This window comes from Triturus cristatus, chromosome 12 (genome assembly GCF_964204655.1).
Source record: "Triturus cristatus chromosome 12, aTriCri1.1, whole genome shotgun sequence".
NCBI classification, from domain to species: Eukaryota; Metazoa; Chordata; class Amphibia; order Caudata; family Salamandridae; genus Triturus; species Triturus cristatus.
Window position 1 is genome coordinate 609,722,378 of NC_140595.1, and position 17,850 is coordinate 609,740,227.

The window sequence follows — 17,850 nt, forward strand, 5'->3', positions numbered from 1 at the left end:
ATTGAACGATGAGACATATAGTTCTTTAAAAAATAAAACCATCCATTGGCTCAATATGTATAGGACACTCCCCCCTCATATCACTAGTGAAATATCAATGGTTCGAAGGGTGGGATGGGTGGGTCGTACTCCAAAAACTTCAACTGGCGATTGTGTACTGGTCAACTTTAAGGACTCACAGACCGCAGCATATATCTGTAACTGGAGTGTATCCAGCCCAGGTACAAAAATCGTAGCTCGCCCCCTTTCGTTTTTCTACCCCAGGGAACACTTGAGAAATCTGGATGATGGCTGGTCTCTTGTATCATACCAGCGAGGGGGGAGGGGCGGAAAGGATAGGTACGGCCACAATTTGCTAGCCCAGAGCCATATCCCATGCCACAATAGGTATAGTGGCCTGGAACAGGTTGATTGACTGAACGTAACCAGGCTGGAATCTCTAGGTAAAACCTCAAGTCGGGATGATAATACTGAGGCTACTAAGGTTCTAATGGGAAGCCTCTCAGTGACAGTATTACAAAGAGCCCATCATCCCCCACAAGGGAGCAGTATGAGTAGTGGTATGCTTGATATAGGGAGGACACCACAGGATCAGAAACCATCACTACCATTAGAAATCACCGGTGCCGATATCCCTATTGGGAGTGACAACACTCCTGTAGTTATAGCATGTCAAAATCTTGCTAATACGAAGCATATGCTTATTTTGTCATGGAATGTGGCGGGTCTCCCAAATAAACTAGCTTGTCCGGAGTGGGGCTGTTTTGTGGATAGTAATGATATATGCTTATTCCAGGAGACTTGGGCTAGGGAGGACCAATGCAGAGTAGGCTTTGCGGCCTTTAACATTGCTGCCCGCTGGGGAGGTAAGGGGCGCCCATCTGGGGGCCTTACAACCTGGGTTGGGTTACATCTAGGCTGCAAGGGTGAGTTTAATCCGACCAACTCTGATGACATCCTGTGTGTCCTCCTGACATGGCCATCCTCTTATAAATTCGCAATCGTGAACGTTTACTCCCGCCCGATAAGTGTGGCCAAAGAGTCTAGTACCATTGTGGAGCTGTCAATTTTTCTTGACTCTCTCAGTAATGATATACAATATATGGTGGCTGGTGACTTAAACTGTCACTTTGAGCCGCTGCGAGGGCTGAATGAGGGAGCGTTGACGGGAGAGGACGAATATTGGGGAATCCCGCCATGCCAGTCTCCCTATGCAAAGTCTTGGTCCACACTGGCCATGCAGATTATGACCCTAACACTAAGCAACTCAATCAGGGCTTGCAATGGTCGGATGCCCTCTGATATCCCCTCAAAGTGCACCTTTAACAAGAGAGATCAAGAATCACGATTGGATTACATTATGGTGGAGACACGCCTATGGCCGAAGGTTGTTGACTTTGAGGTGATATCAAGGCCAGACAGCGACCATAATGCATTGAGTCTGAGGATGGACTTCCCACGCCCAAGGGCGAATGAGAATGAAGTTGCCCCAGATATGGTAGATGGGTTGATAACCACCAATAATAGACATAGGGTCAAGTGGGGGAAATTGGTGGCTTCCCAAGATGCACTACCTAAATTATATAGCGCAATTTTACCATTCCTCACGAAGGCCAGTGATATAGTGGCTCAGCCCTTGGCACTAGATTCCCTTGGAAACATGTTGATCGTGCATCAGGACTTGGTATACTGTCTTTTGAAATGTCTTAACCCGCTTAGCCTTAGCAGGAGGAGTAGGGTGCCTGTATCTTCCTGGTATAATATTTCTTGCAGGAAGGTAAAAACGAAGCTCATGGAGGCTGTAAAAGATGGGAGAGATAAACCAAAAATCCGCTCTTTAAGGTTACTATATAAAGAAACAATGAATCATGCGAAGAAAGAGTGGGACATGGAAAGATGGTTAAATCTCTCCTCCTCCCTAGACATGAAAGATGCGCGTAGATTCTGGGCAATAGTCAGCACGGGGTCAGGTATGCCCAGATCTGCGATTGAACCCAATATTGAGGCAGGGGTTTGGGAACTCCATTTTAAGACCTTATATGCAGCAGCTACTGGCCTAGACAGCATACAGTTATACACACTGCCAGTTGCTGAGTTTGATGAACTGGAATTTACATCAGAGGAGGTCTATATTGCCATAGGGAAATTGGCTACGGGAAAAGCTCCCGGTTTAGATAAACTCCCTGGCGACCTTTTTAGGGATCAGCCAAAGATTTGGGCTCCTTACCTCTGTACCCTATTTAATGCAATCCTGGGAGGCATGGAGGTGCCGGGTACTTGGCTGGGAGCAGAGATTATCCCGATTTTCAAGTAGGGCTCTCCTCTGCTCCCAGCTAACTACAGGCCCATCAGCCTCATCGACGTCCCCCAAAAAATCTTCTCTCGACTAATCCTAGATCGTTTACAGGAGTGGATGGACGAGCACGATATTCTTAGCCCATTTCAGGCCGGATTTAGGAGGAACACATCCACCATGGACCAGATCTTCCGTTTAATTCTGTTATACTGGAGGACGGTCACAGTAGAGGGTGGCAGCCTCTACCTGGTGTTTGTGGACCTCCGGTCCGCGTTTGATATGGTTCCTGGGGGGAAATTGTGGGCGGTGCTTTTGGACATGGGAGTCCCACATGCAATATTGGGGGTATTGATGAGGTTGCATGTACAGAACTTTGCACAGGTCAGATGTGGGAGAAATGGGGTACTGTCTTCCAGGTTTCCAGTTTGCAGGGGGATTAGGCAGGGGTGTGTTTTGGCACCAACCCTGTTCTGCCTCTATGTGAACGGTGTGATATCACACCTGGACGCAGTCCCCAATAATGACGCACCCAGACTGGCAGGCAGGAGGGTGCCTCCGATAATGTTTGCCGATGACACCCTCCTGATTTCCAAGTCCCCTATGGGGATACAACTCCTACTGAATGGGTTTATAGATTTTTGCCGATGCCGTGGCCTAGAAATCAATGCAGAAAAAACTAAATTCATGATTTCTAATCCCCCGGCATCCACCCGCCCAACACCTGTCCTGGGCTCGCTTAGACTGGAGAGGGTACAGACCTTTCAATACTTAGGGGTGACGATAAATGAAAATCTTTCGTGGGGCCCCCAACAGGTTAAGTCCCAACTCAAACTGTCTCAACTAACGGGGGCATCCTTAAGATGTCAAATACATCGACATTCAAGCCAGTGAGTCCCGCGCTTGAGATTTATAAAGTCAAGGCAAGGGCAGTGGCCCTCTATGGGGGGGAACTCTGGGGGCACTCCTGCAGGCTCGAAATCCTAAACGTGGAGAATAAATTTATGAGACAGCTATTGGCCCTTCCCCAAAGTACACCCCTCCTACCATTAAGGTTAGATCTAGGACTAAGTCCTATCCAGGATGAGCTAGCCCTAAAACCTCTCAGGTTCTGGCGGAGGCTCTAGATAACGCCAGAACTCTTAAATTACAGGCTTGCATTGAAGGACGGACTGAGCCATAGTAAAGCAGCAAAAATTCCCTGGCTTGTATTTGTGAAACAGGAACTGGAGAAAATGGGATTACCTGCCCTGTGGTATAAACCAGAACAGGCGTGCAGGGAGGTTTCAGGTAAATCCCTTACGAAGTCCTTCAGGGTTTATAAACGCAACATATGGCTGCATGATTCTCGAGTCGGCACTTTGACAAAACTATTTTTAAATAACAAGACTGCCTATGTGTTCGAGGACTTCCTGAATGTTCTCTATCCAGTAGCAGCAAGGAAGCTCTATATTCAATGGAGGTATGGTACACTACCATTAAGGGCCTTTACAAGCAAATGGCCCTCCTCTTTGAATGAATCTTGCCCAGGATGCGGTGCCAATCAAGAGGATGAACTCCACATACTCTTTTTTTGTCCTGCTTACAGTAAAGCTAGGAAGTATTGGTTAGTACCTTTATGTAAGAACTTGGGCTTTGACAAATGCTCGGTTGCTATGAGAATTCTTAAGACCGACACCTCAGGGCATATCGTCTTTGCACTATCGAAGTTTCTGATAGCCATGTGGTCCAAGAGATGGTTCATAATTGCGAATAGTAGCCAGGGGTGACTGTATATTTCTGTTTTTATGGAATTTTATTGTATATTATGAATTGACAATTTTATATTACGTGTTGCAATATCTGTTTTAACTTGTAAATCTTTTATGGCTGAAATAACGACGAAATAAAGATCAAATGATGATGATGAATATAGAATTCTGTAAATTCCCCTTCCAGAGTTGTACATCAATTCACCTTTGCCCTCATATATGCACTGTCACGAGATGATGTCGTCCTGTGGATTTTGTATCCACTTTCATGCCAAAATTGTGTAAGGGCTCTGGATTTATTTCTAAAAATGTAATCGTCTTTCATAGAAGATTTGTCAGGACAGTTTCTTGAAAGTAATTTGATCCACCTTTAAAGTTACTGTTTATCGTGCAAGCACAAAGGCCAGATGTACAAAGAGACAAAAAAGTGTTAAAGTGCACACTGGATTTTTGTGATTGTTCTGTGATTTTTTCGAAGTGACCGATGTACTTATAGGCCATGTCGCAAAAACTTCACTCATAAGGGGTCACAGAACGACCTGCCTAATAAATATTAATTCGGCAAGGTGCTTTTTGCGATCCCCTTTGATTGGCTACAAACACAGGGATGGTGGCCCGCAAGGAACAGCAGACCACCATCCCCATGTTTGTGTTCTGAAACAGGAAACCTTTTTTTAAAGTAGTCTATGATGCTTAAAGGAACAGGTGCTGCTCTAGAAAAAAAGGTTTTCTATTAGGTAAGACATCAGGAAGTGCAGGAAGTGGTCTTTTGACCACTGCCTGCTCTGCCTGAGGCCACATGCCCCTTCCGAATCAGTTAGCACTTCCTTTGAGTTGTCATTAACTGGTCAATGATTTGCAACGGCAATGGTGGTTGTCAACCATTTATGCATATTATACCGAATCGCAGTTAGGAAGGAAAACCTGTTTTACACCCCTTCATAGTTGTGACTCAGTATGGGTCACTAAACCCATTTTGCAAGTCAGAAAGGCATTTCAAAACCACAGAATGAGCTTGACACACTGTAAGCAAATTGCTTTTAAAAATCCTTTGGTTTTGTGAATGCAAAAATGGGTTTGTACATCTGGTCCTAAACCTGGTGCAATGTTGGTAAAGTCAGGGTACCCTCATTGATGGTGGTAGAACAAGAGAAGGAGACTGTTCAGACAGCAGACAGCTGGCACCTCCCACTGCACTGTGGAGTATTCCACTCTCGCCTCTGAATCACCAACCGAGTCTTGCTGGGAGGAAGTCCTCATACATGGAGGTCAGTCCTCCTTCTCTGCCCTTCACTGCTGTTTAAAGAGGCATTTGCAGGGTCCAGGCACGTTACATTTTGCACGTGGCAGGCTGTAAGAGAGGCTTTCATGCACTTATTCCTTAACAACTTCAGAAAGCACCATCACGAGGCAGTGAGGGCCATGGGTGTCACCAAGTGTTTCATTTATGTATTTTTTGTCTTTATGCAGCGCCAGCCACGGCTCGAGAGGGTGTGTTTAACAATGAGAATCAGTTTGATGAAAAAGGGGCTAACATTTACACATCGTGGCAGTTTGTTTGGAACATGCAATGCACAGACGCGCTGTATGGGAAAGGGCATGCGTCTGTGCTTGCCACAGGCAATGTTTGTGGTAATATCCATCAAATCAACAGTGGGAACAGGCCCACCAGACCATAAAACAGGCCCACAAACAGCCACAAAACTCCCCACACTGACCTGTCACACCAGCCCTTCTGGCACTGCCTGATTGCCCTGTAGGCCAGTCCAACGCTGATTCTAGCTATACAAATGGGTCTTCATAGTGTAAAATCACAGTCATAGACTTCCTCAGATTAAAGCATTTTGGAGAACGTTGTCCAAAGCATTCTTGTGGAGCAGCCACAGCCCACCGTGGGACTTGACAGCCAGGGGCAGCTCCTCTCTTTGAGCAGAGGAGTGTCGCCCCACAGGCCAGAGCTGAAAAATAAAATGGGAATAAAGCGTATTTATTCCCATTTTATTTTTCAGCAACCGACCTGAACTAAGTGACAGGGCAGGGTAAGGCCAGTGCTGCCAAGTGGCAGCAGAGAGCTGTGCTTTTCAAAATGTGCATGTCTCTTTGGCCGGCCGTCTTGGGATGGTCAACCAGACATGTACATTTTAAAGTTCTCTTACCCAGAGAGAGCACAGGCCTCCAATGCTATTAGAAGCACTGAGAGAGCCTGCTCTATCCAATCCTGGTGCTGCTCACATATTGTAAGAGCAGCACCAGAATTGGGTAGTGTAGTTTTCTGGTTCCGTGTTGGAGCCTGCCTGGAAGAGAGATGACCGGTGGAGTAGGACATCGCGTTGCGCCTCAAGGTGTTTTATTTTATTTTTTTACACTTCTCCCGCCTCACCACCCTTGGTACATGGCAACCTTAGAGAACACTGCAGCACCTTAAAGAAAACTACTCCCCTACAAGAGTTGGTGTGCCGCCTAGTGATGGGCAAAGGAATGACACACTAATTCACATTATAAATCTATTAAACTTACATTTCTAATGCTGTCCTATCACCAGGCCCACTGCAATTAGGCAGCAATGGAGAAGTAAGAAAACAAATAAAGTATAGTTTGGGACAGAACTATTTCACAATTGTATCATTTTACTACACATTAATAGAGCAAAAGGCAAAAGTTTACCCTTTTTAGCAGTACCACGTGGACACAGCAATCAGCCACTGAAAGGAAACCATTTAACATTTGCTAGGAGCCTGGGACTGCACAGCACCTGAGTTGTGCTTTACTTGGGTCTCTTTATCTGTTTGAGTTTGAAACTTTTTTAATCTGAAAGTGAGGACACACAGAGGAGGATCTACATGTAACACAGCAGGAGGCGCAGTCAATGCCAGCGCATAACCAGAAGATGAGCTATCGACTGAGTGAATTCTGCATCATCCTTTCTAAGGCTCAGGTTGGGGGGTACAAAGCGGGAGCGCTCTTGATCACTCAACTGGAAGAGTCAATCATCGTCAACTGTTCATCCAACTGGAAGCATCACGCGGAGGAGGAAGACCTTCAGATAAATTAAACAAGTGTCCGGTAAGGAAAAAAACAGCTTCTCATGGTTGTGGGATGGCATTGTGGAAAGAGTACTATGGTATCGTATAGAAAATAATATCAATAATTAGGAGCTGAAACCTATTCAATATGTCTCAGGTAAGATATATTTTTGGTCCATCCTGTTGAGAATTTTTTTTATATTTAGTTCCCATTTTAGGTAATTCAAACTAATATTGAAGTATGCCTTAAACTTTCAGAGAAGGGATTTTTCCAATGACAACCCAAAGATCAAGCTGACCAGCAGCTGCCAGTCTAAAGAAAACTTGAACATGAATGGATAAACCCATTTCTTTTTTAGCTTGGATCTAGATTGTTTTGTCTTATAACAACATTATCTCTGGAAACAAGCAGCTAGTTTGTTCCGACTTCTGCATGAGAGGCATAGCAAGGGCAGGTGCAGCTCCTCCACTAGGGCGGAGGAGCATCGCTCCACTGCTTTCCCGCAGTGCGAGAATCAGAAACATAAGATGGCACTAACTACCATTTCATGTTTCTGCTTCTCCCACTACGAGAAAGCAGAAGCATTTGGTTGCAAGCTGGCGGGTGGGCGGGCGGTGCTGTTCTGCAAGCAGAGCTGGGCAGGAGAGGAGTGGTGTGCCCACTCCTGAGTGCGCATGACTGGTTTGGTCTTTCCTCTGGGGCCGACCAAACCAGTCTCACGCACTCTGCCCTTCTCCAATGCAATGCAGCCTACATGGAGACCATGGCCGGGCAATTAGCCCCTAGCTGGGTGGTGTCCTGACCAACCACAATGCTGCGATTGGCGTAGGGGTGGGACTGGGAGCCTGGCTGCCTGCTTCCTGTTGCAGGAGAGGAGCAGAGACACCGCTGGACCCGGCGGACCGGCGAATATTTTTTTTATCATTAAATTAAACCCACCACTCCCTGCACGACCATCCTCCCCACATGCCCCCCCCACCCACGATTCATGCCGGCTGCGACTGAGCAAGGGTAGGTGACTTGGTGGATGAGCAGTCGACTTGTGCATAGTATTAAAACAAGACATATGCATATAGTACTTGAAAGTGTATCTTTCACTGCTGAATATTTGTGACCACAAATAAATCCCCTTTCACAACTATCATCATCAAATCAACAAAAAAAATCAGCTAATTGATCCAAGGAATTTCACCATTCCAACAGATTAAGTCTGGTAATTTTCTCAATTATTCTTTTCCACTACCATGTCCCTCCTCTGATCTTTCTATAAACTATATACTTCATATATAATGGTTTCTGAGTGACAACTTGTGGACTCGTGGTCAGCGATGCCCATCACTCTGTAAACACAAAATTATTCTCATGCAATGATTTTTTAGAGTGAGGACAAAGAGGGAATTACTCAGATATTTCTCATAAGTAGGTGCGAATTAAACACACATTAGTCATATGTCAACACTGTAGTGGATATGTCAACAATGTAGTAGAAGCTCTTTTACAAGGGGATATAGATGCACCTAATTGAAAGGGGCCAGGGTACCCACACTTTCATTTGCTAACGATACCCTTTTAATTTCCCAGACCCCCATGGGCCTTCAGCAGCTCTTGATCAATTTTAAGACTTTCTTTTTATCTAAGGGCCTTGAGATTAATAATTCGAAAAATAAATTCATCACTATCAGACCACATAAAATATTTAAGCACGCCATTTGCCTGGAAAATTTAAAACTAGGCCATGTCTCCAGATTTGAGTATCTGGGCATAATGCCAGATATCAGATTTTCATGGTCTAAACACATAGAGAAGGGTTGTGATTCAACACCACGCCTCAGCATTTTACAGGAGGTTCCAGGGAACAGCTTTGAGAGCCTTACTCCAGCACTCAAACTTTACAAACTTAAAGCCCCATCTGCTGCCTTCTACTGGGCTGAAATTTGGATAGACCCCAAACCATATTCTTTCACCATAAGCGAAAACAAGTTTCTTCACTCATTACATCACCTCCCCTCGAGCAGTTCTCTAATACCGATGTTTTATGATGTCAACTTAAAAAGAGTGGGAGAAGTAGCTAGACTAAGGCCCCTCCTATAATGGGTTAAGCTTTGGACCACTGAAGAGTTGAGGCAGTACCGAATGGCAGTCGAGGAATTGCTAGCCCTCGACAAACACCTCACCTTCCAGTGGTTCAAACATGCTCGCTTGACCTTTTCTTGACCTCCCGCTCCAACAATTAGCAAAAACTTTATATCTAAAATTTTACAAAGAGACACTGGAATATGGGGTCATTCATGACACTATGGAGCTCTGATAGGAGTGCTGTTCATGCATCTGTGCGCACTGTGACGGTGAGCACACTCGTGAGCGCAGAGCGCAGAGCGCAGATCGGGATCAGAATAAGATGCGGAGTGGAGCGGAGCGGTCCAGGAGGAGACAAGACGAGAGGAAAAGAGGCCAGGAAAGGCAAAAACGAGGTGAAGGAGCGGGCAGTGACCAGGGGAGGGCAGGATCGTGCCCCCCTCCCCCAGGAGGCTCGATTCCAGCCCCAGTGTATAATCCTACTGCTGCCTACCGCTGCACCAAGCAGCCACCCTCGCTCGTTTGCTCCCTCCCGCCTCTGCCCCAGCCATCCTGCACACATCACCACCAACAAACGCTCCCCGTCAGCATCGGCTGCAGTTAAACAGTGGCCGCGTTCTACAGCGATCTCAAGGCTGCAAGCAGGAGACATTGAAGGCAAGGTGAGTGCAGCAGCCGAACAAGGCTGCTGCTGAGCATGTGACCTGGAAGCCTGCGGAAACAGCCCTACTAGGCTGGGTGAGGTTTGCAGGCATCCAGGAGCCCAACTCACCTTGCACTACTGCCCTGGGAGCCTGCGGAAACAGCCCTACTAGGCTGGGTGCAGTTTGCAGGCATCCAGGAGCCCGACCCACCTTGCACTACTGCCCTGGGAGCCTGCGGAAACAGCCCTACTAGGCTGGGTGAGGTTTGCAGGCATCTGGGAGCCCCACTCACCTTGAAATACTAGCACTACTCTATGCCGTAGGCCTTGTTAGGACAGCAGCAGCAAAGGGCTGCAGAAAAGATAGCTCACGGACAAGGCTGTGGGGGGCTGTGAGGGGCTGTGAGATGGAGAGGACATTGTCCAAGACTAGGATAAGGTGAAAAGGCGACAACAGAAGCCCAGGGAAATCCAGGATCAACTGCTGAACCACATCCAGAGCATAAGTATAGACACCTGATTGGAGTCTCCAAGTCTCCGGCCTGCTGGTGCCCCCAGAAGGGGAAACGGAACGCCAAAGTGCACTCTGTCTGGACCGACTGGAACCGACTCTCCATAATCAGGCAGCAAGGCTAGTTTAGCACAATGAGGTCGGGGAGGACAAGGGGGCCATATCCTTCCAATCCAAGGGGCAACAAGCGCAGCAGGAAGGCCCAAACAAACAAATGTGACCAAATGCAGCCATCAGCGTCGCTAGTCTTTCCCAGCTCAGCGACACAAAGCACCCCTCAAGAGGGTACCAGCGACAAGCAGACCCATGGGACGAGCCTAAAAATCTACTCAAAATTCTTCTTCCTTAAAGATCTATACTCCACTATATTTTCTTCCAGCAGTGGGTATGTGGTCTGCAGGATCCCATTAAATCTACTCACACACTATCCCAAACTACGCTATCCGTAATATTACACAAAGTAGTGGAAGGGCAGGCGGATGAGATCTTCAAGCATTTCATGACCTGCAAAGCACGGGGGGCCAACAGATGGGAGGTGCCCACATGCCTCAATCTCCCCTTGATCTCCTTCTATATTCCTCCCTTGCAGCTAGATATCGATCTGCAAGCATCCTCATCTGCAGGAGCCAACCAGGAGCAGGCACCAACTCAGGCCAGCCAGCCCCATTCAGCTGAACCCCACCTGCACAGCTCAGAATCCCGTCCAGAGCCCTACTCTGAAAGCCACTCCAATCAAACACAGGCTAGATGCAAGAAGGAACCACAGGGTGAATCAATCACACAAGATACAAATTTACCATCCTTACGTCTGCCCCAGGGCCACCCCAAATCACCCAAGTTGTAGTGGACGCCACTGAGCCAAGGAAAACATATCAAAACTCATAGGGGGTAGATGCATTTGAGACTCTGGAGGATGATCAGGAAGTTCTTTCATACCTGGGCACCCAGGAGTGGGCCGACCCGGTCGCATCTTCCTCATTGGACTCCCCACTTGGGCCCCCACAAAGATCTCCTCAAACCAACACAACCCAACTCGACGAAGTGATCTCAGCTGTGGCCCCTAGTAGCAGGACCCCGCGAAGTAGTCCGGTCTCGCCACAAACCGCCAATATGTGGCACTCCCTGCTAAATACTACGCAACACTCCGGTATCAGTCCGACAAGATGGACATACAACTGACTCTCCTCAATACCTTGGCCGTATACGTAGGAGGGATCAATGAAAAATTGGAAAACCTAAACTCACTAATAACCGGGGTCCAACTAGAGGCAATCCTAATTTGCAGCTTCTGGACGATAGTTGAGAAACTATCCTCCCTTCCCTCAATGCTTTCCAACCTACCTAAAGACTTGAAAAAGTAATCTGCAGACAGTAAGCAGGCTTTAAACTTGAAAGTAGCACCTTCTAAGAGGTAAAAACTGGTGCAAGCTGTGGATAAAATACCACATACTGAAATCATTGGCAGTTCATCTGGGGAAGCCCCCGCCACTGGACTTACAGTCCCGCAACCAGAAAAGGTCCCTGTCCACAGTGCTAAACAAAAGCGTTGATTCAGGAGGAAAGGTCTCAACAAAAGACCTAATGCCAGTCAGGCTGCAGTATATCCCCTCTTCTGCCCAAAACAGAAGAACCTGGTGGAAACCAAATCAAGTTTAACTCCTCAAATACCAGGCAACGTAGTATCCATCAGCCAGAAGGCTGATCCAAACAACAGTGAGGCGAACACGCAGGGGACATTAAGTTCAAAAGTGAAAAAGTCCTATAGTAGGCACAAAAGGAGAAGGCTCAAATCACTCCCAGGGGAAGCCAGATACCTCTCTTAGAACAATGAGAACTTCAGCGAGTGAGTCAAGAAATGTGCAAGTCCAGCAACTGGAGAAAGGCCCAAACATTCACCTGGCAGCGGCCACAACCGACAAAGCCCTGGCCTTTCAGCCTTGTCTGACAACACAAGGAGACAAGTGTGGGAGTGGAAGGCATAGAAGGCCCAACTTGCTGGTGGTTGGCAAGCATTAAACCACAACAGGCCAATTGCACAATAATGGCGCAGTCCAACCACGGCGACAGGGTGCTGAACCTGCAAATATTTGACCGCACCTAAGGGGGGGAAGATCACACAAGGGAAAGCCCTATCAGATAGGAGTCGGAACATTGCACTTTGCTTTTTAGACCTGAGTTCAAGTCAAAAGGGAACTGTGACACCCTGAACAGAGGCACGGTACAGTTACTGTCAACCATTCCAGCCTTAAGAGACATAAAAACAACCAACCTGCTCTCAATAGAGTTTATTAGGACAGACACACACTTGGGAAGAGAAACCACCAAAGCCACATGGAGATCAACCCTCCTGGCTAACAAAGTGCTAAATGAAAGTGAGACATTCAAGTCATGGGGAATAAGCATCTAGCTTTACCATAGTGTTGGATACCCCCTTCCACTCCTCGTCAATGTGAAGAACAAAACCAATAGCAGCAGAGAAATCACCTACTCAATCCTTAGGGGAGCGCAGGAGCACTCACCTGTAGGAGAGCAAGAACACAGCGACCTCTATAGCCAGCCCCGGCCCCTATCACAGCAACTGACCGCATACCAAGACAGTCAGCAGATCTCCAGAACTATCAACGGGCCCGTGGGTACTCAATGACAAAATCTCCAACAGGAAAGGTAGTTTCAGCAGACCAAATTAACCCTTCGCCTCTGTTCATGGAACATTAGTGGACTGAGAAGAAACGTAACTGACCCAGAGTTCATGTCACACATCAAATCAATTGACATAGTCCTGTTGCAGGAAACATAGATGGCTGAACCACATCACCTACAGGGTTTTATGCTTTCACACGCCTGCAGTCAGAAAAGCACAATGCAGCCATTTATCAGGTGGGCTGGCAACCTATGTGTCAACAACAAGCATATCCACGTAAAGGAAATTCCCTCTCCCTCAATGAATGTCAATACAGTGAAGACCTCCCTTAATATTAAAGGGAAAAACAAGGAGGTGATCATTTTTAATACCTATGTAAACCACAAACAAAAAAAGCATGACTCAAGGCACCTTGTGGACCATCTCTTGTCAACCAAAAGCAAACAGGACAACCCAAACTTTATTCTCTCAGGAGACCTAAATTTACATAATCTCGACCGATGAAGAGGTGTTGGCTCAGTCTTTACTTTGGAACATTCCCGAACAAAAAAAGCAGCCTGCACGGCAGAGTGAGCAACACGTCCAGCCGCCTACTAGAATACCTAGAACAAATTAACTTTAGGGTATTAAACAGTAGATTCCCAAAAGATTCTCCACCAGCAAAATTAGGCTACTCTGATACTACACGCTCTACATTAGATTACACACTGGTCTCCCTTCCATTTTTCCACACCGTCGTCACATTCCACCTTGGCCACAGTAGCCACCGGCCCCAGGAGATACTCCTTCAGGCAATTGCACCAGCATTGAGACACGAACCAGAAGATCCCACTCCAGCTATACAATTAACATTGAAATAATTAAATCCTCGCTAGCAAATAAAGGGAGGTGCTCCAGGCTGCGAAGGACCTGCTACAGAACCAAAATGGGCTTGTTGACAACCCTGTCAGTAAATGAAAAACTTTCACCATGAAGCTATCAAGCACATTTTCTTCAATAATCAAATACAGACAGCCCCACAACTTAAGGGAAGTAGGATGGGTACCCAGCACACAGCGTAACAAACTCAAAGCAGTGAAAAAAATCAATAAACAAAACGCTCAGACTACTGAGACACAAACCCGGAGATCGAACCCTCAGCTCTTCATTGCGGCAACTAAGAACTATGCTTAAAAAACTAAAATGGGACATTAGGAGATGTAGAGAAGATGAGTTCTGGGCTAAACTCTGTTATGACTCTAAAGTCAAAAGCAACACATGCTTTTGGGCTACGGTGAATAAAGTAATGCGCCCACTACATGCAGGAGTGACATCGCACATCTGAGAGGAGACTTGGATACACTTTCTGAAATCCCACTTTCAACAGCAAATCGGTAATGCCTGGGAGAGTGCAACGATAAGTTTAGACACAATCGAAGACCTACAGAGCAATCATACCCCTGAAACTAAAGTAAAGGAAGAAGACAGGCCTTCTCACATGGCCGTAATTAAATATTAAATCTCCAAGGGCAGGACAGAGGGAGCACCAGGATCTAATGGGATTCCACAAGCCCTCTTCAAACAAGACACAGACATTTGGGCAGACACTCTAGATTCTCTCTTTTGGGAAATCAGACAGCTGGGGCAACTCCCAGCCTCCTGATAGGGCTCTGTCATTTCTCAAATTCACAAAACAGGCGATAAAACCTCTCCGAAAAATTACCGCCTCATTGCCCTGCTCAAAATTGAGGCAAAATACTTTGCAAGCACTCTGTTAACTGAGCTTCAGGATTGGGCTACGGAGAATGAAATTATACCATTCAATCAAACAGGGATTTGTAAATCTACTGGTACAGCAACCAACATCTTAACCATGTCACTGCTCATGGGCATGGCAAAGTCATCAAAATAGGCACTCCGTCTCGGCTTCATAGACTTAAGGGCAGCCTTTGCTAACATAGATCGAGCAAGGCTCTGGAAGAAACTAACAAGCTGGAAAATCCCCCAAGCTCTACTGGACATGCTAATACATCACCATACAGATACCTGGGTGCAGGTAAAACTGGGCGACGGGACACATCTTTCTAGGCGCATCCCCACTACTAAAGGGTTTAAACAAGGATGCGTACTTCCCCGAGCCTGTTCAATCTTTATATGGCGGACATGAAGGATACTCTAAATTCATGCAATGCACACGCCCCAAGAATGGGCAGCATCTGCCGATGATGTGGTTCTAGTCAGCCGCACACAAGTAGGCATGCAACGCCTCCTCAAAACACTACAGGGTTACGTGGCAGACAACGCTCTAGAAGTAAACTTTGAGAAAAACAAAACTATGTCTGGAAAAAAGGGCAAGAAAAGAACATGTCTGGTATCTGGGCAACATTGGAATGCAGAGTGTGACCAACTACAAATACTTAGGCGTAATTATCGATAATGGTGGTCAATTCGACCAGTCAGCTCGAGACAATCACAAGGAAACGGCTCGCCTTAGTAACAACCCTGAGGCAGCTAAAATCTAAGCTGACAGGCCCCATGCTCTCCCTTCTCCTCCAGGTCGCACAATCCAAAATTCTACCCACCATCTCGCACGGAAGTGAAGCGCTGAGAGCAAGAGACTCCAAAACCCTGGACTGCACAGCTATCAGGGCTTATAGATATATGTTCAACATACCAATTTATGCCTCTGCAGATCTGATCAGACTGGAGTTTGGTCTCACCAACAACACCTAGGAGGCTTATATAAACTGTTACCACAAAATCAGGAATCCCCCCCCCCCCCAATACCTTAAATAACCTACTTTGGCAAGAACTCCAGCACAGAGTGACATAGCGGCCAGAATTCTTTTTTAAATATAACCTGGCAACTACTGGTCCCTCCCAGTTCTGGCACACTCCAACCACCCAGGCACTCCTCAAAAAAGTGGTGCGGAGGGCTATAAGGAGTCTTTCCCTAGTAGAAGACGAAGGTGCCTTGCAGGAAGAAGCCAAGCTTGGATGACAATCAATGGCTATAATAAACTTAGCCCACAGGTGTATTTCAGCCTGGGATATCCAAGAAACACGAAAGAAACATTTCTAAAACATCGGCTGGGGAAACTTCCAGCTATCCTGCAACTCCCACGATGGCTGAGGGGCAAACCTCAATGAGCTGTCGCCTGTGTAGCAACGGAACCAAGGATATAACATCCGTATGCAGAGACAAGCAGTGATTGCGTGCTTTAATCCAGGTGACCCACAGCTAAATTGCAAGCTGGTAAAATGTCTAACTTTGGCAGAAAATAAACTGCAAAGAGCTTGCATAGACACAACCCAAATCGAAGTCGATTGAGACTGCTGCCGCGGTTCCACCACTTTTTATTTATTTTATTTTATACACTTAAAAATCTGTTTTTCCTAATGTCTTGACATATTGACTGATTTTACAAAATTGAGCTGCTTTTATTCACAATATATATTGTAACGGTTTTAATTAACCATATACAATAAAGATTATTTACTTACTGTATGCACTGTGTATCCGCTATCTGCAAACAAAACTATACACCATGTGCTATTTATCTGTCCAGCATGTGCAAAGCCCAGAGGAAAATGGATATGCCCACTGTGCAAATATTATGGCTTTACATAACTAATTTCTGAATCTTCAGCACACGTTAATAATATCAATTTTGAAGTCTATGGTGTGTGAAAGAACATAAATACAGTGAGAACAAAACCATGAATCATATACAAAATCTTCTTCTTGTCTTCTTTATTTTAAGAAGTGTTCAAGCGAAACATCATAATCACAGCCAACACGTGTTTCGTCGTATCGGGAATGTGGTCCCACGACTTCCTCAAGGCTGTGCAGACAAAACAAATGAATACCATCTAATGTCATGAACTGCCAGTGAGAGGGGTTTTACATCAGTAATAAGCAGTAATTACTTTTCGAAAGAAAGAGGAAATACAGAAAGTAAGGTATTGCGAAGTAAACATTACAAGTTTATGTGACATGTGAAAAAGAACTAAATGGAAGCGTTTAGGTAGAATCTTGTAAAACAAGACCCACAAGAATGGAGAAAGAAGAAGACCTAAACGTGAATTTTGTTTGTGCCATCTCCGCGATTTTCGTAATCAAGTGAATTAACACCTATCTTTGACGCCATCGTGAGAGAGTGAAACCTCAAATTGCATGCCAACCGGTGGTGGTTTACAACACAAATCCAGGCACCCTGGCCAAATATTTACCTATCTTCTTAATGGAAAATATTCTGTCATATAGAGAAGGAAATAAGAACGACACAATAGCGTATTAGACCTCGGACCACGTATTATCCAAGCAACCGTCACAATTCAAAGCGAGACAAACCTACTTGAAATGTTGTTATAATTCCGGCCCACATGGGGGTCTGAAGTCTGGACGAGGAACGAGGAGTATCACATTCCTGTTACAGCGGGGCGCGTGTATGACAACATTCTGTAAGTAATGAAAGGCAAGCGCGTCAGTGCTCGTTCAAAGTGCACGTACCCTCACGAGGGTTGAGACACTCAAAATGTATATCAACGAGTCAGTTTCTGATGGCGGAAATAAGCTAAACGCTCCAGATTAGACTGGAATTCAACACAGTGCATAACTTTATTCAAAATCTGAAATCCTCACTCAGTAGCCACTATTTACACCCATGTCACTCCAAGTGACCGACCGTATCCTTACCAAATATTATGGCTTTCGCCGATTCCTGGAGGCAATGAGAATCTTGAGGGGTAACACATCCATTTACATTGTTTTTGCTATAAGCAAGTTTCTATTCATGGCAGGTCTTATAACTAAAGCTAAAGGTCTCACATTCTAAACCAGGAGAAATGGGTTGCCTGCTCTGGTTGTTTCCTTTCCACATGTACGCATGTTTTTTACTCCTTGCTGTATTATGAGAATTGTTTTATATT